General features: G+C 46.7%; 1 long non-coding RNA gene across 1 annotated transcript; it reads right to left on the minus strand.

Moving 5' to 3' along the window:
- Positions 1-26,939, minus strand: LOC120058814. Its single transcript, XR_005478064.1, has 3 exons — positions 26,817-26,939; positions 2,283-2,750; positions 1-511 (listed from the first exon to the last, which is right to left on the minus strand). It is a non-coding gene; the product is annotated as an uncharacterized LOC120058814 (long non-coding RNA).

The raw sequence follows: 26,939 nt of genomic DNA on the forward strand, positions 1-26,939 counted from the left end.
CGTACCAGGCGGTGATACAGCCCGACAGGATGCTGTCAATGGTTTGATTACATAGCAGGTTAGGATAATTAACGCAGCAGGTTAGGTGAATTAACGCAGCAGGTAGGAAAAGGCTTAGCTGTTGTCCCTGGCACGACCACTAGAAGGCGCTGTAGGCCTCCGTCCTAGACATAATTCTAAAAATGTAAACAAACCATCTGTAGTGCTGACAAGTGCAATTAAATCAACATATGTATGTGCCTTACTAGTGGAGGCAGGGGAGATGCCTTTGGATATACCGCATAACAAATTGTAATTTGTTTATTGGGTTGAAAGGCTGTGAGGTTGAGCATCCCACTGCTTCTGTTCTAGATGACTGTTGGGAATATACTAGTAGACAAGGCAGTGGTTTTGGTTGGACAGTTGGAAAGCTTGCTGATGAGAGTGGTTTGAGGGAGTTGGAGGTTGGCTCTTCTGTGGTGAGAGGGGATGTTCCTCCATGGTTACTCCCAGATCCTGTTGTTGATCAAACCTTGGTAGAGAAAGGGAAAGATGGGTCAGAAGTCAGTGATGAAGGGAAACTGGTTGACAGTTACATTGGTAGAAGTTTTTATGCTTTTTTAACCGCTTTTCACAGATGGATCCAAGGACCCAGATAGTGGAGCACAGGAGCAGGCGTTTACCTTCCTGAATTTGATGTGCAGATATGTAGAAAACAGATGAACTGTCAGTATACTCAGTTGAACTGTTGGCGATAGTAGTTGCCCTCCAGTGGGTGGAGGACATACAACCTGTTAGAATTATAGTATGCTCAGATTCTCTGTCTGTATTGAATAGTTTATCATCTGGTAAATCTAATAGGAGTGATCTACTATTGGAGGTATTCATGTTATTATGGAGAATTGAGAGAATGGGTGTAGTAGTGAGATTCTGCTGGTTTCCAGCACATTCGGGTGTGGAAGGGAGCTAATTGTAGACCAGTTAGCTAAAAAAGCTTTGAAACTAGATATAATTGATATTAATGCTCCACTGGGTAGAGGTGAGGTCAAATGTAAGATCAGAGCCATTTTGATAGATGTGTGGCAGAAGAGATGGGACTCTGAGCCCAAGGGCCGGCATTTATATGCTCTCCAAAGAAAGGTCAGTGGACCAAGTTTCAAAGGTCAGATTAGGAAGGAAGAGGTGGTGTTTGCTCGATTGCACTTAGGACATTCTACATTGAACTCATCATTATATCTGGTTGGCAAACATGTGAATGGTTTGTGTCCGGAGTGTATGGTCAATGAAACGGTGGAGCATGTGTTGTTATATTGTTGTAAGTATGTTGAAGTGAGGGTAAGATTGAAGTGTAGGGTCATTGAGGCACATTTAACGTTTGTTTGCGGACCGCCATTATATCGAAGAAGAAGAAGAAGAAGAAGAAGAAGAAGAAGAAGAAGAAGAAGAAGAAGAAGAAGAAGAAGAAGAAGAAGAAGAAGAAACAAAGCCCAATTCCCCAGGAATTGAACCACTGGCTAAATCCTCTTAGAATGATCTCAAAGTTGGTTGAGATCTGATTGGTCCGGTAAATTACTGTACACATATGATTGGTCAATTGCATTTGATTGGTGTGTGACCAAATGAAAAGTACAGTTCTTACCAATGGTTCTTGCACTCTGTAAAATGTAATCGCCAACGCTTTCCTGCCTGAGCAGAATGTTAAATATTTTGCTGGATCATGACCTCTGGGTGCATTACTGAGTATCATTTGCTGGTGTCAAACTACATATGAAAACATGATACATATTTTGAAAGCTGAGAAGGAGTTCTTTCAAATGATATGACAAACAATAGCACCCCATCAATCAGTCAAAAAAAAACACCTGTGAAAATGAGTATCGTATATGAAAATCCCTGCTTTCCCACCAAACAACTGCCATTTACACAACATTCTAATGAAAATATTCTGTTAGGCTTGATAATCTGATATCAGAATAAAAATATATTTTACTGTGCACAATTTAGTGGCCGACGGTTTTGTTCTGTGAACAGACACTTCCTTATGTGGGTAGTTTTATGTGGGTATATTTAATACATATCTAATTACAAATGGTATTTAGTCTTATATATGACAAGGAAAGACAGTAATATAACTGTAATGAAAGAAAAAAGGTCAGGGGAATACATTCTTATTCAAACCTGAAAACAAAGTGCAAGTTACATCGCTATCATAACCGTAACATTATACAACATTCATCTATATATATATATACACACACACACACAATCTTTAATATTTGCATCATGTGTTGGGACATACTGACCCATCTGCTGGTGGAACGCCTTCCTCAGGATCTCAGTGTTTGACAGCCAGACCTCTAGCACGACCCAGCTCCTCTGTCAACTCAGTGTAGGCCAGAGCTCTAGCACGACCCAGCTCCTCTGTCAACTCAGTGTAGGCCAGACCTCTAGCACGACCCAGCTCCTCTGTCAACTCAGTGTAGGCCAGACCTCTAGCACGACCCAGCTCCTCTGTCAACTCAGTGTAGGCCAGACCTCAAGCACGACCCAGCTCCTCTGTCAACTCAGTGTAGGCCAGACCTCTAGCACGATCCAGCTCCTCTGTCAACTCAGTGTAGGCCAGACCTCTAGCACGACCCAGCTCCTCTGTCAACTCAGTGTAGGCCAGACCTCTAGCACGACCCAGCTCCTCTGTCAACTCAGTGTAGGCCAGACCTCTAGCACGACCCAGCTCCTCTGTCAACTGAGTTTAAGCCAACGCCAGGTTCACCCTGCAGAGGAGGGACAATAGTTGATCATCTTTCAATGCTAGGGCTGCTTTCCAAATGACATCCTATTCCTTAGAAGGAGGATCAGTGTAGATATCATTGATAGCTACCTTTTACTAGTCCCTATTTCCGCAATGATTTACACTCACTGGAGTGTCACAACCGAAAACAATTTTGTTCCCTTACGATGCATAACCATTTGCCCTTACATTCAGGTGCTACACAATCAAACCATCTCCTATTTTTAGTTTAACAAAGCTAACAATTTCCAGAGTAGTCATCCAATACATAAAGTTTAACTTTTTCTGTTCTGACAGTCAGCCAATTGTAAGTGTGGTCTTTGATCTATTTGTGCCAGATAGCCAACTCCTATGGTAACATGGCATGACAACAATCATACAGTAGGACTTGGCAAAACAGCATAAACAGATCTGGGATCAGGCTAGCCAAACGTCGATTCTCTGCACTCTTAGAAAAAAGGGTTCCGAAAGGTTTCTATGTGGAGGGATCGGGTTCTACCAACAAACAAAAAATAACCTGTTTGATCTGAAGAACCCTTTTTGGAAAACAAAAAGGCAAAGGGTTCTACCTAGAACTTTGAATATCTAAGGACCGTTTTTGGAAGACAGTTTTTTTTAATGATATTTTGGAAGGCAAGAAGGGTTCTTTGGAAGGCAAGAAGGATTCTACATAGAGCCATATGTCCTATTTCCCAGCATGCTATATTGCAAGGTGATTTTCTGAACTGTTTGTTTTATTATCTGTATTCTTGCATGACCATTGATTGGTTAATGAATTTTATGCCACACAAAGATAAATAACATACATTTTTCTAAACTAATCCATTCTGTAAGTAGGTGGACTTATTGCAGTCATTTGTGGGATGGTTATATCCAGTTTAGAAGATCGAGGTAGTCTCAGTATTCAATCTTCCCTAACCTAGTAGTCATTCTAAATGCAGGTTGCGTGTGATAAAAAAATGCCACTTGTTGGATATGCTAACTCTGTCTGGATTTCACTAGGATTTACACATCACTTTAAAAGCCAGCATAATGTGACTTGTAGGCCTGATGTGGCCTGTAAACGAGGAGTTTCCTAACACCCCTGTGTTAGCCAGAAAAGCAATAAAATGAATCGCTTACCTTTGATGATCTTCGGATGTTTGCACAAAAAACCTCCATTTGTTTGGCGCGTTATGTTCAGTATTCCACAGCCTTAGGCAGGTCATCAAGGCTTGACGAAAATTCCATATAGTATCCGTAAAGGTCGTAGAAACATGTCAAACGTTTTTAATAATCAATCCTCAGGTTGTTTTTAACATCAATAATCGATAATATTTCAACCAGACTGTAAACTATTCAATACTGGAGAGAAAGAAAATGTCGAGCAACCAGTGTCGTGCGCAAGAACTAATGGAGGGACATCCGTCTATCCACTGACGTGTTTTGATAAATCTCGCTTATTCTTCAAAATAAAAGCTTGAAACTATGTCTAAAGACTGTTCACACCCTGAGGAAGCCACAGGAAAAGGAATCTGGTTGATATCCCTTTAAATGGACGAAAGGCAGGCAATGGAACAGTGATTTTTCCAAATAGAAGTCACTTCCGGGTTGGATTTCCTCAGGTTTTCGCCTGCAAAATCAGTTCTGTTATACGCACAGACAATATTTTGACAGTTTTGGAAACTTTAGAGTGTTTTGTATATGCATATTCTAGCATCTGGACCTGAGAAATAGGCAGCTTACAATGGGAACGTTATTTTTCCAAACATAAAAATTCTGCCCCCTAGCTTCAAGAGGTTATTAACAATCAGCATTAATACTAGCGGGTGAGGGCATTCACAGCCAACCGCTCAGACCAGCTCCAGGTTAGCCATTTTTTCAAGGTCCTTAATTTTGCCGGATTTAGCGACCAACAGTTTTTACATAGCCGTCTGCAGCTCGGGGAGACATGCCCCCCGCCCCCACCCCCACCCCCAAACATCTTCCCATGGCTATGACAGAGGGCTGAAGAAAGTATTGCCTATTAACTAACTAAGATGATAACTTCCAGTAAAGAGGTGATTGTTTTAGGGGTCTCGACCATCAGGACTCCGGCATGCCCACGCAGTGCTGTTGGCATGTGGTCACGTTTGAGGGACACATTGCAGCCTGGTCTCATAGACTAGACCAAACGTAAATCCGAGACAATCAGGTCGCTGATTCAAATCCCAGAGCCGAGTAGGTGAAAAATCTGTCGATGTGCTCTTGAGCATGACACTTAACCCTAATTGCTCCTCAAAAAACAATTGGTCAGATTTTTCTTAATCATTTGTCCAATAAAATAATGTTTTCCTTTGTATTCCCATTATGATTGATTGGTCCCTGAACCCTAGGAGGCCATTATGAAACATATAATTTGTAAAAGTGTAAAAGAAAAACCCTGACAAAGCTGAAATGCGTAGGCCTATGTTTTCTTCTATCAACTTCCTCTGTCCTCCAAGAGTTGCTGAATTTCCTCTAACCCTCTGATGAACACCAGCCAACCCTCAATGTGGCTGGTCAGTGCATACAGGGGCGGACTAGCCATCTGGCATTTCGGGAAAATGCCTGTCTAACTTGTTTTTATGGGGGGCGCAAAATGATAATTATCTGTCTAATAATGCTGAGCCTCAAGGAAAGACATTTGCAGGTGTGTTAGAAATGCTAGGGATCATTTTTGGTCCCAGTCCACTTATAGGAGAGGAGAGGGAAACACAGATGACTGCGTGGCCGGATGACTGCGTGGCCGGAGGACTGCGTGGCCGGAGGACTGCGTGGCCGGAAGACTGCATGGCTGGAGGACTGCATGGCTGGAGGACTGCATGGCTGGAAGACTGCATGGCTGGAGGACTGCATGGCTGCAGGACTGCATGGCTGGAGGACTGCATGGCTGGAGGACTGCATGGCTGGAAGACTGCATGGTTGGAGGACTGCATGGCTGGAAGACTGCATGGCTGGAGGACTGCATGGCTGGAGGACTGCATGGTTGGAGGACTGCATGGCTGGAAGACTGCATGGCTGGAGGACTGCAAGGCTGGAAGACTGCATGGTTGGAGGACTGCATGGCTGGAGGACTGCATGGTTGGAGGACTGCATGGCTGGAGGACTGCATGGCTGGAGGACTGCATGGTTGGAGGACTGCATGGCTGGAGGACTGCATGGCTGGAAGACTGCATGGCTGGAGGACTGCATGGCTGCAGGACTGCATGGCTGGAGGACTGCATGGCTGGAGGACTGCATGGCTGGAAGACTGCATGGCTGGAGGACTGCATGGCTGGAGGATTGAATGGCTGGAGGACTGCATGGCTGGAGGACTGCATGGTTGGAAGACTGCATGGTTGGAGGACTGCATGGCTGGAGGACTGAATGGCTGGAGGACTGCATGGCTGGAAGACTGCATGGCTGGTGGACTGAATGGCTGGAGGACTGAATGGCTGGAGGACTGCATGGCTGGAAGACTGCATGGTTGGAAGACTGCATGGCTGGAGGACTGCATGGTTGGAGGACTGCATGGCTGGAAGACTGAATGGCTGGAGGACTGCATGGCTGGAGGACTGCATGGCTGGAAGACTGCATTGCTGGAGGACTGCATGGCTGGAGGACTGAATGGCTGGAGGACTGCATGGCTGGAGGACTGCATGGCTGGAAGACTGCATGGTTGGAGGACTGCATGGCTGGAGGACTGCATGGCTGGAGGACTGAATGGCTGGAGGACTGCATGGCTGGAAGACTGCATGGTTGGAAGACTGCATGGCTGGAGGACTGCATGGTTGGAGGACTGCATGGATGGAGGACTGAATGGCTGGAGGACTGAATGGCTGGAGGACTGCATGGCTGGAGGACTGCATGGCTGGAAGACTGCATGGTTGGAGGACTGAATGGCTGGAGGACTGAATGGCTGGAGGACTGCATGGCTGGAAGACTGCATGGTTGGAGGACTGCATGGCTGGAGGACTGCATGGTTGGAGGACTGCATGGCTGGAGGACTGAATGGCTGGAGGACTGAATGGCTGGAGGACTGCATGGTTGGAAGACTGCATGGTTGGAGGACTGCATGGCTGGAGGACTGCATGGCTGGAGGACTGCATGGCTGGAGGACTGCATGGCTGGAGGACTGCATGGCTGGAGGATTGCACCATTGACCTTCGGTTTGAGACATCAGACATACTATACACAGTTCAGCTGGAGGTTGTCATTACTCGAACACTAGCAACACAAACACACACGCAATATTGGACTTGGTTGTTTTTATGTCTTATGTTTTATTTTTCTTCCAAGTCTTGAAAAGTGACACAGAAAGGTAAAGGTTATTTCCCTGTTGTAATTCCAATACTAAATCAGTGATTGGACGTAACACATTACAGAATGTATCCTTCACAGCAAATACTTACTGTGAAATGGCAACTAAAAGCGGTAATTTGAAATACTGTTTGAGACAAAACAATAACAGTCTTGCCTATAAACATCATCACCAGTGGGGTCAAAAGTTCAGCAAGTCATCTTTTACATTTATTTATCCTGTTAATGATAGGCTATCAGATTCCTATCTCTCTTTCCTGCTACCTCCCTCCCGCCCCCTCTCTCCGTGCCATAGCCTGGAGGAGTGTTGCAGCCAGCATCTGGAGTCCGGCTGTTTGAATGGGATCCTTTCTTACAGGGGCCTATCGGTCCAGCGAGCTCTGCAGACCCACCCAGGCAGGGGGAGTGGAGAGGTAGGGGTAGGCAGGGGGAGTGGAGAGGTAGGGGTAGACAGGGGGAGTGGAGAGGTAGGGGTAGGCAGGGGGAGTGGAGAGGGAGGGGTAGGAAGGGGGAGTGGAGAGGTAGGGGTAGACAGGGGGAGTGGAGAGGTAGGGTAGGCAGGGGGAGTGGAGAGGTAGGGGTAGACAGGGGGAGTGGAGAGGTAGGGGTAGACAGGGGGAGTGGAGAGGTAGGGTAGGCAGGGGGAGTGGAGAGGTAGGGGTAGACAGGGGGAGTGGAGAGGTAGGGGTAGACAGGGGGAGTGGAGAGGTAGGGGTAGACAGGGGGAGTGGATAGGTAGGGGTAGGCAGGGGGAGTGGAGAGGTAGGCAGGGGGAGTGGAGAGGTAGGTTAGGCAGGGGGAGTGGAGAGGTAGGGGTAGACAGGGGGAGTGGAGAGGTAGGGGTAGGAAGGGGGAGTGGAGAGGTAGGGGTAGACAGGGGGAGTGGAGAGGTAGGGGTAGGCAGGGGGAGTGGAGAGGAAGGGGTAGGAAGGGGGAGTGGAGAGGTAGGGGTAGACAGGGGGAGTGGAGAGGTAGGGGTAGGCAGGGGGAGTGGAGAGGAAGGGGTAGGAAGGGGGAGTGGAGAGGTAGGGGTAGACAGGGGGAGTGGAGAGGTAGGGTAGGCAGGGGGAGTGGAGAGGTAGGGGTAGACAGGGGGAGTGGAGAGGTAGGGGTAGACAGGGGGAGTGGAGAGGTAGGGGTAGACAGGGGGAGTGGAGAGGTAGGGTAGGCAGGGGGAGTGGAGAGGTAGGGGTAGACAGGGGGAGTGGAGAGGTAGGGGTAGACAGGGGAGTGGAGAGGTAGGGGTAGACAGGGGGAGTGGAGAGGTAGGGTAGGCAGGGGGAGTGGAGAGGTAGGGGTAGGAAGGGGGAGGGGAGAGGTAGGGGTAGACAGGGGGAGTGGAGAGGTAGGGGTAGGCAGGGGGAGTGGAGAGGAAGGGGTAGGAAGGGGGAGTGGAGAGGTAGGGGTAGACAGGGGGAGTGGAGAGGTAGGGGTAGGCAGGGGGAGTGGAGAGGAAGGGGTAGGGGTAGGCAGGGGGAGTGGAGAGGTAGGGGTAGGAAGGGGGAGTGGAGAGGTAGGGGTAGACAGGGGAGTGGAGAGGTAGGGGTAGACAGGGGGAGTGGAGAGGTAGGGTAGGCAGGGGGAGTGGAGAGGTAGGGGTAGGAAGGGGGAGTGGAGAGGTAGGGGTAGACAGGGGGAGTGGAGAGGTAGGGGTAGGCAGGGGGAGTGGAGAGGAAGGGGTAGGAAGGGGGAGTGGAGAGGTAGGGGTAGACAGGGGGAGTGGAGAGGTAGGGGTAGGCAGGGGGAGTGGAGAGGAAGGGGTAGGGGTAGGAAGGGGGAGTGGAGAGGTAGGGGTAGACAGGGGGAGTGGAGAGGTAGGGTAGGCAGGGGGAGTGGAGAGGTAGGGGTAGACAGGGGGAGTGGAGAGGTAGGGGTAGGAAGGGGGAGTGGAGAGGTAGGGGTAGACAGGGGGAGTGGAGAGGTAGGGGTAGGCAGGGGGAGTGGAGAGGAAGGGGGAGGAAGGGGGAGTGGAGAGGTAGGGATAGACAGGGGGAGTAGAGAGGTAGGGGTAGGCATGGGGAGTGGAGAGTAAGGGGTAGGAAGGGGGAGTGGAGAGGTAGGGGTAGACAGGGGGAGTGGAGAGGTAGGGTAGGCAGGGGGAGTGGAGAGGTAGGGGTAGACAGGGGGAGTGGAGAGGTAGGGGTAGACAGGGGGAGTGGAGAGGTAGGGGTAGACAGGGGGAGTGGAGAGGTAGGGTAGGCAGGGGGAGTGGAGAGGTAGGGGTAGACAGGGGGAGTGGAGAGGTAGGGGTAGACAGGGGGAGTGGAGAGGTAGGGGTAGACAGGGGGAGTGGAGAGGTAGGGTAGGCAGGGGGAGTGGAGAGTTAGGGGTAGACAGGGGGAGTGGAGAGGTAGGGGTAGGAAGGGGGAGTGGAGAGGTAGGGGTAGACAGGGGGAGTGGAGAGGTAGGGGTAGGCAGGGGGAGTGGAGAGGAAGGGGTAGGAAGGGGGAGTGGAGAGGTAGGGGTAGACAGGGGGAGTGGAGAGGTAGGGGTAGGCAGGGGGAGTGGAGAGGAAGGGGTAGGAAGGGGGAGTGGAGAGGTAGGGGTAGACAGGGGGAGTGGAGAGGTAGGGTAGGCAGGGGGAGTGGAGAGGTAGGGGTAGACATGGGGATTGGAGAGGTAGGGGTAGACAGGGGGAGTGGAGAGGTAGGGGTAGACAGGGGGAATGGAGAGGTAGGGTAGGCAGGGGGAGTGGAGAGGTAGGGGTAGACAGGGGGAGTGGAGAGGTAGGGGTAGGCAGGGGGAGTGGAGAGGTAGGGGTAGGCAGGGGGAGTGGAGAGGTAGGGGTAGGCAGGGGGAGTTGAGAGGTAGGGGTAGGCAGGGGGAGTGGAGAGGTAGGGGTAGACAGGGGGAGTGGAGAGGTAGGGGTAGGAAGGGGGAGTGGAGAGGTAGGGGTAGACAGGGGGAGTGGAGAGGTAGGGGTAGGCAGGGGGAGTGGAGAGGAAGGGGTAGACAGGGGGAGTGGAGAGGTAGGGGTAGGCAGGGGGAGTGGAGAGGTAGGGGTAGGCAGGGGGAGTTGAGAGGTAGGGGTAGGCAGGGGGAGTGGAGAGGTAGGGGTAGACAGGGGGAGTGGAGAGGTAGGGGTAGGAAGGGGGAGTGGAGAGGTAGGGGTAGACAGGGGGAGTGGAGAGGTAGGGGTAGGCAGGGGGAGTGGAGAGGAAGGGGTAGGAAGTGGGAGTGGAGAGGTAGGGATAGACAGGGGGAGTGGAGAGGTAGGGATAGACAGGGGGAGTGGGGGGGTAGGGGTGGGCAGGGGGAGTAGAGAGGTAGGGGTAGAAAGGGGGAGTGGAGAGGTAGGGGTAGACATGGGGATTGGAGAGGTAGGGGTAGACAGGGGGAGTGGAGAGGCAGGGGTAGACAGGGGGAATGGAGAGGTAGGGTAGGCAGGGGGAGTGGAGGGGGAGGGGTAGACAGGGGGAGTGGAGAGGTAGGGGTAGGCAGGGGGAGTGGAGAGGTAGGGGTAGGCAGGGGGAGTGGAGAGGTAGGGGTAGGCAGGGGGAGTTGAGAGGTAGGGGTAGGCAGGGGGAGTGGAAAGGTAGGGGTAGACAGGGGGAGTGGAGAGGTAGGGGTAGGAAGGGGGAGTGGAGAGGTAGGGGTAGACAGGGGGAGTGGAGAGGTAGGGGTAGGCAGGGGGAGTGGAGAGGAAGGGGTAGACAGGGGGAGTGGAGAGGTAGGGGTAGGCAGGGGGAGTGGAGAGGTAGGGGTAGGCAGGGGGAGTTGAGAGGTAGGGGTAGGCAGGGGGAGTGGAGAGGTAGGGGTAGACAGGGGGAGTGGAGAGGTAGGGGTAGGAAGGGGGAGTGGAGAGGTAGGGGTAGACAGGGGGAGTGGAGAGGTAGGGGTAGACAGGGGGAGTGGAGAGGTAGGGGTAGGCAGGGGGAGTGGAGAGGAAGGGGTAGGAAGTGGGAGTGGAGAGGTAGGGATAGACAGGGGGAGTGGAGAGGTAGGGATAGACAGGGGGAGTGGGGGGGTAGGGTTGGGCAGGGGGAGTAGAGAGGTAGGGGTAGAAAGGGGGAGTGGAGAGGTAGGGGTAGACAGGGGGAGTGGAGAGGTAGGGTAGACAGGGGGGGTAGAGAGGTAGGGGTAGACAGGGGGAGTGGAGAGGTAGGGGTTGACAGGGGGAGTGGAGAGGTAGGGTAGACAGGGGGAGTAGAGAGGTAGGGGTTGACAGGGGGAGTGGAGAGGTAGGGGGTGACAGGGGGAGTGGAGAGGTAGGGGTAGACAGGGGGAGTGGAGAGGTAGGGGTAGACAGGGGGAGTGGATAGGTAGGGGTAGACAGGGGGAGTAGAGAGGTAGGGGTTGACAGGGGGAGTGGAGAGGTAGGGGTAGACAGGGGGAGTGGGGGGGTAGGGGTAGACAGGGGGAGTGGAGAGGTAGGGGTAGACGGGGGGAGTGGAGAGGTAGGGGTAGGCAGGGGGAGTGGAGAGGTAGGGGTAGACAGGGTAGGGGTAGACAGGGGGAGTGGAGAGGTAGGGGTAGACAGGGGGAGTGGAGAGGTAGGAGTAGACAGGGGGAGTGGAGAGGTAGGGAGAGCCAGGGGGAGTGGAGGGTAGGGGTAGGCAGGGGGAGTGGAGAGGTAGGAGTAGACAGGGGGAGTGGATAGGTAGGGTTAGACAAGGGGAGTGGAGAGGTAGGGGAGGCAGTGGGAGTGGAAGGTATGGGTAGGCAGGGGGAGTGGAGGGTATGGGTAGGCAGGGGGAGTGGAGAGGTAGGGGTAGACAGGGGGAGTGGAGAGGTAGGGGTAGACAGGGGGAGTGGAGAGGTAGGGGTAGGCATGGGGAGTGGAGAGGTAGGTGTAGGCAGGGGGAGTGGAGAGGTAGGTGTAGGCAGGGGGAGTGGAGAGTTAGGGGTAGGAATGGGGAGTGGAGAGGTAGGGGTAGACAGGCGGAATTGGAGAGGTAGGGGTAGGAAGGGGGAGTGGAGAGGTAGGGGTAGACAGGGGGAGTGGGGGGTAGGGGTAGACAGAGGGAGTGGAGAGGTAGAGGTAGGCAGGGGGAGTGGAGAGGTAGGGTGGGCAGGGGGAATTGGGGGGTAGGGGTAGACAGGGGGAGTGGGGGGTAGAGGTAGACAGGGAAGTGGGGGGTGGGGATCGACAGGGGAGTGGGGGGTAGGGGGTAGGGGTAGACAGGGGAGTGGGGGGTAGGGGTAGACAGGGGGAGTGGAGAGATAGGGGTAGACAGGGGGAGTGGAGAGGTAGGGGTAGACAGGGGGGTAGGGGTGGGCAGGGGGGTAGGGGTAGACAGGGGGGTGGAGATGTAGGGGTAGACAGGGGGGTAGGGGTAGGCAGGGCAGGAAAGGGGATAGGAGAGGCAGCGTAAGACAGTGGGAATGGAGCTCGGCATTAGGTGGGTTTTGGGGCAGAATCAACAAACATAGCATTTTAGCCTCACACCTTTGCACATGTCCTCCCCTCTCCTCAATATACAGTGCCTACAGAAATGATTCATACCCCTTGACTTATACCACATTTTGCTGGTTTACAGCATCAATTAAAAATGGATTAAATCTATCTACACAATACCCCATAATGACAAAGTGAACACATGTTGTTAGATTTGTTTTGAAAATTTGTTTTGAAAATTAAATACAACACTATGTAATTGACAATATTCAACCCCCTGAGTCAATAGATGTTAGAATCACCTTTGGCAGCGATTACAGCTGTGAGTCTTTCTGGGTAAGTCTCTAAGAGCTTTGCACACCTAGATTGTAGAATATATAATTTTTTAAATTCTGGTTGTTGATCATTGCTAGACAGTCATTTTCAAGTCTTGCCATAGATTTTCAAGACAATTTAAGTCAAAACTGTAAACAGGCCACTCAGGAAGATTCAATGTCGTCTTGGTAACCAACTCCAGTGTAGATTTGGCCTTGTGTTTAAGGTTATTGTCCTGCTGAAAGGTGAATTTGTCTCCCAGTGTCTGTTGGAAAGCTTTTGCCTGTGCTTAGCTCTATTCAGTTTATTTTTATCATAAAAAACTCCCTAGTCCTTGCCGATGACAAGCATACCCATAACATGATGCAGGCACCACCAGGCTTTAAAATATGAAAACTGGTCCCCAGTGATGTGTTGTGTTTGTTTTGCCCCGAACATAACTCTTTGTATTCAAGCCATTATTAAGTCTATTTCTTTGCTACATTTTTAGCAGTTTTACTTTGTTGCAAACAGAATGCATGTTGTGGAATATTTGTATTATGTACAGGCTCTTTTCACTCTGTCATTTAGGTTAGTATTGTGGAGTAACTATAATGCTGTTGATCCATCCTCAGTTTTCTTCCATCACAGCCATTAAACTTTGTAAATATAATTAATTTATTTAAAAAATTAAAAACATTATTCCACTTTGACATTATGGGGTATTGGGTGTACGCCAGTGACAGAAAATCTAAATGTAATTAATTTAGATTTAGGTGGGCAATGCAAATAGTCTGGGAAGCCATTTGATTAGCTGTTCAGGAGTCTTATGGCTTGGGGGTAGAAGCTGTTTATAAGCCTCTTGGACCTAGACTTGGCGTTCCGGTACTGCTTGCCGTTCGGTAGCAGAGAGAAGAGTCTATGACTAGGATGGTTGGAGTCTATGACAATTTTTAGGGCCTTCCTCTGACACCGCCTGGTATAGAGGTCCTGGATGGCAGGAACCTTGGCCCCGTTGATGTACTGGGCCGTACGCACTACCCTCTGTAGGGCCTTGCGGTCGGAGGCCGAGCAGTTGCCATACCAGGCAGTGATGCAACCCGTCAGGATGCTCTTAATGGTGCAGCTGTAAAACCTTTTAAGGATCTGAGGACCCATGCCAGGGGAAATAGGCTTTGTCGTGCCCTCTTCACAACTGTCTTAGTAGGCTTGGACCATGTTAGTTTGTTGGTGATGTGGACGCCAAGGAACTTGAAGCTCTCAACCTGCTCCACTACAGCCCCACCGATGAGAATGGGGGCGTGCTCGGTCCTCCTTTTCCTGTAGTCCACAATCATCTCCTTTGTCTTGATCACGTTGAGGGAGAGGTTGTTTTCCTTGCACCACACGGTCAGGTCTCTGACCTCTTCCCTATAGGCTGTGCTTCCCTTTGTAGTCTGTAATAGTTTGCAAGCCCTGCCACATTCGACGAGCGTCGGAGCCGATGTAGCACAATCCGATCTTAGTCCTGTATTGATGCTTTGCCTGTTTGATTGTTCGTCGGAGGGCATAGCGGGATTTCTTATAAGCTTCAGGGTTAGAGTCCCAATCCTTGAAAGTGGCAGCTCTACCCTTTAGCTCAGTGTGAATGTTGCCTGTAATCCATGGCTTCTGGTTGGGGTATGTACGTACAGTCACTGTGGGGACTATGTCCTTGACACACTTATTGATAAAGCCAGTGACTGATGTGGTGTACTCCTCAATGTCATCAGAAGAATTCCGGAACATATTCCAGTCTGTGCTAGCAAAACAGTCCTGTAGTTTAGCATCTACTTCATCTGATCACTTTTTTATAGACCTGGTGCTTCCTGCTTTAATTTTTGCATGTAAGCAGCAATCAGGAGGATAGAGTTATGGTCAGATTTGCCAAATGGAGGGCGAGGGAGAGCTTTGCACACGTCTCTGTGTGTGGAGTAAAGGTGGTCTAGAATTTTTTTCCCTCTGATTGCACAAGAAATTAAGTAAAACGGATTTAAGTTTACCTGCATTAAAGTCCCCCAACCACTAGGAGCTCCGCCTCTGGATGAGCGTTTTCCTGTTTGCTTATGGTGGAATAGAGCTCATTGAGTGTGGTTTTAGTGGCAGCCTCGGTCTGTGATGGTATGTAGACAGCTACGAAAAATAGAGATGAAAACTCTCTAGGTAGATAGTGTGGTCTACAGCTTATCATGAGATACTCTACCTCAGGCGAGCAAAACTGAGACATCCTTAGATATCGTGCACCAGCTGTTGTTTACAAATATGCATAGGCCCCCGTCCCGTGTCTTACCAGAGGCTGCTGTTCTGTTCTGCCGATAGAGTGTATAACCCGCCAGCTGTATGTTCTTAATGTCGTTGTTCAGCCACGACTTGGTGAAACATAAGATATTACAGTTTTTAATGTCCCGTTGGTAGGATATACGTGCTTTCAGTTCGTCCCTTTTATTTCCACCGATTGAACATTAGCTACAAGAACGGAAGGCAAGGGCAGATTAGCCACTCCTCGACTGATCTTCACAAGGCATCCTGATCTTATTCCACGAAACTTACGTTTCCTTTTCCAGCGAATCACGGGGATCTGGGTCTGGTCGGGTGTCCGTAGTATATCCCTCGCGTCCAACTCATTGAAGAAGAACTCCTCGTTCAATTTGAGGTGAGTAATCGCAGTTCTGATGTCCAGAAGCTCTTTTCAGTCATAAGAGACGGTTGCAGCAACATTATGTACAAAACAAGTTACGAACAACGAGAAAAAACAAACAAAATTGCATGATTGGTTAAGAGCTGATAAGACAGCAGTCCTACCCTCCGGCGCCATCTGGTCTGTTAGAGAAGAAAGTTATACAATCTCTAGCAGAAGGCTGAGACATGGGGTTATGGTATAACTCTGATCTCTAGCAGAAGGCTGAGACATGGGGTTATGGTATAACTCTGATCTCTAACAGAAGGCTGAGACATGGGGTTATGGTATAACTCTGATCTCTAGCAGAAGGCTGAGACATGGGGTTATGGTATAACTCTGATCTCTAACAGAAGGCTGAGACATGGGGTTATGGTATAACTCTGATCTCTAACAGAAGGCTGAGACATGGAGTTATGGTATAACTCTGATCTCTAGCAGAAGGCTGAGACATGGGGTTATGGTATAACTCTGATCTCTAACAGAAGGCTGAGACATGGGGTTATGGTATAACTCTGATCTATAACAGAAGGCTGAGACATGGGGTTATGGTATAACTCTGATCTCTAGCAGAAGGCTGAGACATGGGGTTATGGTATAACTCTGATCTCTAGCAGAAGGCTGAGACATGGAGTTATGGTATAACTCTGATCTCTAGCAGAAGGCTGAAATGGGGTTATGGTATAACTCTGATCTCTAGCAGAAGGCTGAGACATGGGGTTATGGTATAACTCTGATCTCTAGCAGAAGGCTGAGACATGGGGTTATGGTATAACTCTGATCTCTAACAGAAGGCTGAGACATGGGGTTATGGTATAACTCTGATCTCTAGCAGAAGGCTGAGACATGGAGTTATGGTATAACTCTGATCTCTAGCAGAAGGCTGAGACATGGGGTTATGGTATAACTCTGATCTTTAACAGAAGGCTGAGACATGGGGCTATGGTATAACTCTGATCTCTAGCAGAAGGCTGAGACATGGGGTTATGGTATAATTCTGATCTCTAACAGAAGGCTGAGACATGGAGTTATGGTATAACTCTGATCTTTAACAGAAGGCTGAAATGGGGTTATGGTATAACTCTGATCTCTAGCAGAAGGCTGAGACATGGGGTTATGGTATAACTCTGATCTCTAGCAGAAGGCTGAGACATGGGGTTATGGTATAACTCTGATCTCTAACAGAAGGCTGAGACATGGGGTTATGGTATAACTCTGATCTCTAGCAGAAGGCTGAAATGGGGTTATGGTATAACTCTGATCTCTAACAGAAGGCTGAGACATGGGGTTATGGTATAACTCTGATCTCTAGCAGAAGGCTGAAATGGGGTTATGGTATAACTCTGATCTCTAGCAGAAGGCTGAGACATGGGGTTATGGTATAACTCTGATCTCTAACAGAAGGCTGAGACATGGGCTTATGGTATAACTCTGATCTCTAACAGAAGGCTGAGACATGGGGCTATGGTATAACTCTGATCTCTAGCAGAAGGCTGAGACATGGGGTTATGGTATAATTCTGATCTCTAACAGAAGGCTGAGACATGGAGTTATGGTATAACTCTGATCTTTAACAGAAGGCTGAAATGGGGTTATGGTATAACTCTGATCTCTAGCAGAAGGCTGAGACATGGGGTTATGGTATAACTCTGATCTCTAGCAGAAGGCTGAGACATGGGGTTATGGTATAACTCTGATCTCTAACAGAAGGCTGAGACATGGGTTATGGTATAACTCTGATCTCTAGCAGAAGGCTGAAATGGGGTTATGGTATAACTCTGATCTCTAACAGAAGGCTGAGACATGGGCTTATGGTATAACTCTGATCTCTAACAGAAGGCTGAGACATGGGGTTATGGTATAACTCTGATCTCTAGCAGAAGGCTGAGACATGGGGTTATGGTATAACTCTGATCTCTAACAGAAGGCTGAGACATGGGGTTATGGTATAACTCTGATCTCTAACAGAAGGCTGAGACATGGGCTTATGGTATAACTCTGATCTCTAACAGAAGGCTGAGACATGGGGCTATGGTATAACTCTGATCTCTAGCAGAAGGCTGAGACATGGGGTTATGGTATAATTCTGATCTCTAACAGAAGGCTGAGACATGGAGTTATGGTATAACTCTGATCTTTAACAGAAGGCTGAAATGGGGTTATGGTATAACTCTGATCTCTAGCAGAAGGCTGAAATGGGGTTATGGTATAACTCTGATCTCTAACAGAAGGCTGAGACATGGGGTTATGGTATAACTCTGATCTCTAACAGAAGGCTGAGACATGGGGTTATGGTATAACTCTGATCTCTAGCAGAAGGCTGAGACATGGAGTTATGGTATAATTCTGATCTCTAACAGAAGGCTGAGACATGGAGTTATGGTATAATTCTGATCTCTAACAGAAGGCTGAGACATGGAGTTATGGTATAACTCTGATCTCTAACAGAAGGCTGAGACATGGGGTTATGGTATAACTCTGATCTCTAACAGAAGGCTGACATGGGGTTACGATATAATGGTATTCCCCACAGTCAAAATAAAATGTTCTTTGTGCATTTTAGTCTTATCCATAGCGATTTACTGTAGTGAGTACATACACTATCATACTTTTTCGAAGTGGTCCTCCATGAAAATCAAACCCACAAACCTGGCAAGCACCATGTTCTACCAACTGAGCCACACAGCACACAACTCTTTCTTCCTGCTTTAACGTGTGTCTCTGAAAGATATTACAGAGCCCAGCCTGCCTCTTAAAGAGGCACGTACAGATTACCATGTAGACCTATTGACAGCACAGCATATCACAACACAGCACATCACGGCATGTCACAGCACAGCATATCACAGCACATCACGGCATATCACAGCACACTATATCACAGCACAGCACAGCACAGCATATCACAGCACAGCACAGCACAGCACAGCACAGCACAGCATATCACAGCACAGCACAGCACAGCACAGCACAGCATATCACAGCACAGCACAGCACAGCATATCACAGCACAACACACTATATCACAGCACAGCAGATCACAGCACAGCACAGCACAGCAGATCACAGCACAGCATATCACAGCACAGCACAGCATATCACAGCACAACACACTATATCACAGCACAGCACAGCAGATCACAGCACACTATATCACAGCACAGCATATCACAGCACAGCACAGCAGATCACAGCACACTATATCACAGCACAGCAGATCACAGCACAGCACAGCAGATCACAGCACACTATATCACAGCACAGCATATAACAGCACAGCACAGCAGATCACAGCATTTCACAACACAGCACAGCACAGCATATCATAGTAGAACACTGTCTCCATGCAGAGGCTTTGAACTAGCAGGAGGTCAGGTTGGCTTCTCGAAATGTAAAAAGCTTTCATTTTGTTGTTTTTATTGTCTGTTTCTTTATCTTGTCCCATGTGACAAATCCTATCCTTCTTCCTCCTTATTCTCAGAATCTCTGTTAATATGTGTCCTATTCCCTGTGGGGCTGGATCAGACTTAGTACATCTTTCAGTACTTTCACTACATCTTTCCTACGCATGCCTTTCCTGCGCACAGTTTTTGGTATTCAGACTTGCCTCATTCAGTCATGTAATACGCTCCGAATAAAATGCATTCAACCACTGAAAACGCTCCCACTGGCTGATCAACACATTTGTCTATGGAGTTCATGTTCAATAGGTTTTTCAGTACATTTATCTTAATCTTGGAAATAGGGGGCGCCCTTTTCACTTTTGGATAAAATTGTGCCCAATTTAAACGGCCTCGTACTCTGTCCTACATCATATGATATGCATATTATTATTACTATTGGATAGAAAACACTCTGAAGTTTCTAAAACTGTTTGAATTATATCTGTGAGTAAAACAGAACTCATTTGGCAGGCAAACTTCCAAACAGGAAGTGATAATTCTGAAATGGGTCTCTGTGAAAGGCATCGCCTATTCAATTGCCTTGTATTTATGGATCTGTATGCACTTCATACGCCTTCCACTAGATGTCAACAGGCAGTAGAACGTGGAATGAAGTGTCTAGCCTTATGTGGGACCGGATGAGAGTCTTTGGAGTGACAGGTCAGCCATATTGGCAGTATTTGGTTACGCACTTGGGTATGTCATATCTTTGTCTGCAATGCGTTAGGTAGACCCGAAGAAATGCTCCGTCTGGGACGTTATTGGATATATATGAGAAAAACATCCTAAAGATGGATTCTCAACTGAGTTTGACCAGTTTATTCAACTTTTATTATCACTTTTTGAATTTTTCGTTCATTGCGTCAAATCTTCATGGACACGTGAGCTACACATGCTAGGCAAAGTTGCTAATTCGACAGAAGAAATGGACATTCTAAAACAAAACAACGATTTATTGTGGAACTAGGATTCCTGGCACTGCATTCTGATGAAAGTTCATCAAAGGTAAGGGAATATTTATGATGTTATTTTGTATTTTTGTTGACTCTGTTGACTCCAACATGGCGGAGAATGGCTGAGCGCTGTCTCAGATTATTGCATGCTGTGCTTTTTACTAAAATTTCTCCGGACATTTTGGAGCCATTTCTGACCATGTCGCCAATGTAAAACCATGATTTGTAGCTATAAATATGCAAATTTTCGAACAACACATAAATGTATTGTATAACATGATGTCATAAGACTGTCATCTGATGAAGTTGTTCAAAGGTTAGTGATTCATTTTATCTCTATTTGTGGGTTTTGTGAAGGCTATCTTTGCGGTGAAAAAATGGCGTTGTGTGTTGGGCTATTGTGGTGAGCTAACATAAATATATGTTGTGTTTTCGCTGTAAAACATTTTAAAAATCGGCATGTTGGCTGGATTCACAAGATGTTTATCTTTAATTATGTGTACAACATGTATTTTTCATAAATGTTTTATGATGAGTATTTCTGTATTTCACGTTGCTCTCTGTAATTATTCTGGCTGTTTTGGAGCCATTTCTGACCATGTCGCCAATGTAAAACCACGATTTGTAGCTATAAATATGCACATTTTCGAACAAAACATAAATGTATTGTATAACATGATGTCATAAGACTGTCATCTGATGAAGTTGTTCAAAGGTTAGTGATTAATTTTATCTCTATTTGTGGGTTTTGTGAAAGCTATCTTTGCGGTGAAAAAATGGCGTTGTGTGTTAGGCTATTGTGGTGAGCTAACATAAATATATGTTGTGTTTTCGCTGTAAAACATTTTAAAAATCGGACATGTTGGCTGGATTCACAAGATGTTTATCTTTCATTTGCTGTATTGGACTTGTGATTTCATTAAATTATATTATATTATGTTCCCTGTGGCGCTAGGCTAGGCTATGCTAGTCAGCGTTTCTGATGAGAATGATCCCGGATCCGGGATGGGTGGTCCGTAGAGGTTTTAAGCCATACCTTTTAGAGTGAATTTTGTCAACAGACGCACTAGAATATATGGAGAGAAAGGTTCAGAATATAAGCCGTCTAAATATATGCCTATTCGTCTTCGTTTCAGCATCAATTGGTAGATTTAAAAAATACTCTGATCTTGTAGATTATTTAGGGTTCTGAAAGTATTTATGAATCCTAAAAAAAACTGTGTTGGAGAGACAGAATCTACCAAAAGCAACTTAACAACTTTACATTCTATAGCTAAGTAAAATATCATCAGCCAGCTAACTTCATATTAGCTTGTTATCTCAATTTAGGCCTATTTATCATTGTACGTTAACAACTAATGCTCTAAATGCATTTGTAGATAACAGCAACGGAAGGAGGGGGAAATTATTTTCTGCTCCAGCTGTCAGAAAAATGGAGTAGGTTTACTAGTTAGACGGGGTTGTGGGATGACATTATCAAAAGATTCTCCAGCTGTAGTCCCTGGAGAGGAAAACTAAGCAGACAGACAGAGAGATAATAGTCAGGACTGTCTAATTGTGATAAAATGAAGCCTGTTTCTTTGTGATGTCGGGTGGAGATTATAACAGAACATACCCAAGATGTTCAAACGTTCATAGATGACCAGCAGGGTCAAATAATAACAATCACAGTGGTTGTAGAGGGTGCAACAGGTCAATACCTCAGGAGTAAATGTCAGTTGGCTTTTCATAGCCGATCATTCAGAGTATCTCTACCGCTCATTTGCATATTGTTGAGCTAGCTATTGTTCTCAGTTTAAAATGATACAAGTAGATAATGTATACCGTTTGAGGCTAACGGTTTTATAAGACAGATTTTCTACATGATTTTTCTGACATAAAATTGTTTAGTGCAAATCCAACCCTTCTATTCTAGGTACTGTACTATACAGGGAAGTAAGGTGCTGACAGTCTGTAAGGGAAAGGGAGATACCTAATCAGTTGTACAACTGAATGCCTTCAACTGAAATGTGTCAACCGCATTTAACCCCATTTAACCCCAAACCCCTCTGAATCAGAGAGGTGTGTGGGGCTGCCTTAATCGACATCCACGTCTTCGGCACCCAGGGAACAGTGCTGCTGCCTTGCTCAGGTGCAGGATGACTGATTTTTACCTTGTCAACTCAGGGATTCAATCCAGCAACCTTTCGGTTACTGGCCCAATGCTCTAACCACTAGGCTACCTGCCGCCCCACAGGCTAATTCAAAATGTCAAAAAGCAACATAATGGGGCATGGGGAGCATTCTAATTCTCCCTTGTTTATTTGCTGAGAATGATTTTAGAACACAGAGACAAAACCAGAAGGTCAATGGCATGGAGGAGGATTGCGGAGATGTTGATCGTGGGTGAAGAGAGATTTGCAAGTCAAAGCCACCATTTCCATTACCCAAAGTACACATTCATGAGTTATTTTACATGTAGGCCTATGTATTTGACAGGAAGTGAGCTAACATCATCAATCTCATGACACAGGTTTAATGGAAGAGCCATAAACTATAATATATGAGAATCATAATGTTAATAAAGACAACGTAATCCAACTGGTATCATATTACAGGGGAAATTCATGCTTAATGTATGATTTACAATGTTATAATGCCTTTAGCTGGTGATTTCTATCTGTTGGTGGACAAGTTTCACAATTTAATTTAGTCAACACATTCACAAATGGTGGATTTGATCACAGTTTTGAGGTTGAGGTGGATTTATGTTCATAGCTAGCTATCAGCACAAGCAAACCCCGATCAACACCGGAAATCTCAGCAATCCTCCTCCAGGCCATTGACCTTATCATTTTGTCTCTGTGTTCTAGCAAAGCAACATCATATAGAGTTGGAATAGCAGACAGTGATGATTGTCTTCTTACCTCCATCCATTGCTTGTCTGGAAATAATTACAGGCAGAACTACGTTTTATGATCGGAAGATTTTCAAGCAAACATCTGCTCCTCATCTGATTGGTTAATGGAAGCGGTGGCCGGTGCAATTTGCATAAACTAGAGCGCCGCTGGCAGCGTTTACGCCACTAAACTTCCCACAATCCCCTGCACATTGCTCCGCGTGCTCGCGGAGGTTGAACTTCGTCTAACAAATTGGGAAGTGGTGGAAACCCTATTAATTAAGGCTTGCTCTGCACTACGGTCCATAACTATTTCATTAGCTTACATGTCTCACATGTCTTGTTAAGAATGATTCTCAGCAACAACCACACGACCCTGACCGTGTTTACAGAGCAAGCAAATGAAGGTAAATTAAACTATGTAATTAAATGGAATGATTATGTAGGCTACACCAACTGAAGGGAACTAACAGTAATGGAATGATTATGTAGGCTATACTAACAGAAGGGAACTAACAGTAATGGAATGATTATGTAGGCTACACCAACTGAAGGGAACTAACAGTAATGGAATGATTATGTAGGCTATACCAACTGAAGGGAACTAACAGTAATGGAATGATTATGTAGGCTATACCAACTGAAGGGAACTAACAGTAATGGAATGATTATGTAGGCTATACCAACAGAAGGGAACTAACAGTAATGGAATGATTATGTAGGCTATACCAACTGAAGGGAACTAACAGTAATGGAATGATTATGTAGGCTATACCAACTGAAGGGAACTAACAGTAATGGAATGATTATGTAGGCTACACCAACTGAAGGGAACTAACAGTAATGGAATGATTATGTAGGCTATACCAACTGAAGGGAATTAACAGTAATGGAATGATTATGTAGGCTACACTAACTGAAGGGAACTAACAGTAATGGAATGATTATGTAGGTGTAACGTTCGTCGTATGGAGGAAGAGAGGAGGACCAAGGCGCAGCGTGAAAAGTATCCATTTTAATAGAATACGTAACAAACAAACAAAATAACGATCAACGAGAATAACACGAAACGAAACAGTTCTGTCTGGTGCAGACACACAAAGACTGAAGACAACCACCCACAAACCCCAACAGAAAACAGGCTACCTAAATATGGTTCCCAATCAGAGACAATGACTAACACCTGCCTCTGATTGAGAACCATATCAGGCCAAACACAGAAACGGGAAAACTAGACACACAACATAGAATGCCCACTCAGCTCACGTCCTGACCAACACTAAAACAAAGAAAACAAAAAAGAACTATGGTCAGAACGTGACAGTAGGCTATACCAACTGAAGGGAACTAACAGTAATGGAATGATTATGTAGGCTATACTAACAGTAATGGAATGATTATGTAGGCTATACCAACTGAAGGGAACTAACAGTAATGGAATGATTATGTAGGCTATACCAACTGAAGGGAACTAACAGTAATGGAATGATTATGTAGGCTATACCAACTAAAGGGAACTAACAGTAATGGAATGATTATATAGGCTATACCAACTGAAGGGAACTAACAGTAATGGAATGATTATGTAGGCTATACCAACTGAAGGGAACTAACAGTAATGGAATGATTATGTAGGCTACACCAACTGAAGGGAACTAACAGTAATGGAATGATTATGTAGGCTATACCAACTGAAGGGAACTAACAGTAATGGAATGATTATATAGGCTATACCAACTGAAGGGAACTAACAGTAATGGAATGATTATGTAGGCTATACCAACTGAAGGGAACTAACAGTAATGGAATGATTATGTAGGCTATACCAACTGAAGGGAACTAACAGTTGGCATTGTAATATGTGTGATTATTAGGCCTGCTGACGGTCGATACTGATAGTGACTAATATTAACATGATAGAAACAGGAAACGGAGAAAGTCAGGGTAGCCTATAATTAAGACATTCGAGAGTTCCCATCCCTGTAAGTTTAAAAGCAGTACAATTTAAATTCTACATTGTGGCACAGCATTTCATAAACTGGACTCTGGGAAAGTTGATACTGTATGTTGCTATGCTTCAGTTGTCTGCCATATGACTGGTTTCACATTAGTCTTCAGCGATTATAAGGTAAAAATACATCTAAAACAAGTGTCATTTATATTTACAATTCCCTTATCCAACCGAGCTCTTATCAATAGCTGTTATCCAGTTGTACATTAAATGCTTGGAGAATAATTTTACTTTAAAATCAAGTAGATGGTTTTTCCACTTGGAACCGGTATGTTTGCTAGACCTTGTTTCCTTGTAAAAGGTGGTGGAATAATTAGGGAATTCAGTCAAGGTCAGAATACGGCACATCTGCAGACACACCTTCATTTAATCATCTCCACCCCAAACGAATAGCTGGTGAATATCATGCTATTCTCATGCTAAAGTTCAAGGTCAGAATACGTGTAGAGAGAAAGTGCATGAAATGGGAATTATTCTGAATTTACGTGCGCGTAACTCGGATCGGAATTCAGCCCATTGTGATTACATTTATGGAACAGAAATGACAGATTCAATTCAAATCATTTTAAGTAGATTATCCACTCATCTATAAAGCACATGCATCCAGGGCCTCAGCATAATTGCTGTTGGTTTGTGTTTGGTGAATGGACAGGGGTACAGGACTGGACCTGGGTTCAAATGCTATTTGAAATATTTAAAATACTCTATCCTGCCAGGAGTACCAGTTGGGCGGGGTTTACAGTTTGGGGACTGTCTAGTCCCCAAACTAGTCTAGCTCAATCAAGCACAGCAGAATATTTTGAATACTATTTGAACCCAGGTCTGGACAGGACAGTGCCTGGCTTATAACCTACACTAGGCCAGGAGCAAAGGGGCTGATCCGCCCTTCCATCCACACCCAGCCCTATTAAAGCCACTGTGGACCAGAGCTTTTCTACATTGTCTTCCTGCTGTGTCCTATCTGATCGATGTTGACTGGGGGTCACCTAAGCCTGTAGCAGCCAGGGGACCAGGGAATTGCGATGTTTGTGTTTGTGGTGTGTGGTGGTGCACACAGGGGGCTAAACGTTTACATGCATTAATTTGACTTCATTTGACTTCATTTGACTGGTGGCCCAGGCTGAGGTACAGACCATAGTGACACAGAGCCCATGGACAGACTGCGCCCTATGTTAACCGCCTTTCTCCCCAGAGCTAGAGATAGCTCAGAGGTTAGGAGAAAACCAAGAGGCTGTTTGGGTGAACTTTAGTCTTGCGTTGCCACACTCCAAAGTCAGCTTTTGTTTATTTCCAAACGAACACGAGAAAGCCGGAAATCAAGGTTCTGTGTGATGACTCTGAGGGTTTCAACAGGGAAATCAAGTACACGCTCAGACTGGGTGGGTAGTTTACACAGCTGACTGTTATGCAGGAGTTGGATGGTGATGTTGTGCCTCTATTGACGTTATTCGACTGACTGACACTGGCTGACTGGCTGGCTGGCTGACTGGCTGGCTGGCTCGTTGGCTGGCTGACTGGCTGGCTGGCTGACTGGCTGGCTGACTGGCTGACTGGCTGGCTGACTACCTGACTGGCTGGCTGGCTGGCTGGCTGTCTAGCTGGCTGGCTGGCTGGCTGGCTGGATGACTGACTGACTGACTGACTGGCTGGCTGGCTGGCTGACTGTAGTGGAAAGGACACAGATCTGGGAGGTTAAACACCTCCTGGGTGTTACTGTAGAGCTGCTGGGTCCCTCTGTCTCTCACTGATTCCTCTTAGACCTCTGAGACCTCTGTCTCTCACTGATTCCTGTGGTAAAACATTCACTGTATTCAAAAAGTATTTTCTCACTCAGATTGGATCTCTCTCTCTCTCTCTCTCTCTCTCTCTCTCTATTCTCTATGTTGGTTAGGTCAGGGTGTGACTAGGGTGGGTAGTCTATTTTTTTATTTTCTATGTTGGCCTGGTATGGTTCCCAATCAGAGGCAGCTGTCTATCGTTGTCTCTGATTGGGGATCATATTTAGGCAGCCTTTTCCACCTGTTGTGTGAGGGATCTTGATTTTGTATTGTAGCTTCAGCCCTACAAAGCTGTAGGTTTCGTTCGTTACTCTTTCTTGTTTTGTGCCGGTTATCATTAATAAAAAATGATTAACCTACCCCACGCTGCATCTTGGTCCGACCATCCTTCCAACAACGGTCGTTACACTCTCGCTCCTTCTATCTCTCTCTTTCTGTCTCCCTCTGTCTCTCTAACCCTTAAAAGCAATACAGCTTTTTAAG

Source organism: Salvelinus namaycush, chromosome 14 (assembly GCF_016432855.1).
Source record: "Salvelinus namaycush isolate Seneca chromosome 14, SaNama_1.0, whole genome shotgun sequence".
In the NCBI taxonomy this organism is placed as follows: domain Eukaryota; kingdom Metazoa; phylum Chordata; class Actinopteri; order Salmoniformes; family Salmonidae; genus Salvelinus; species Salvelinus namaycush.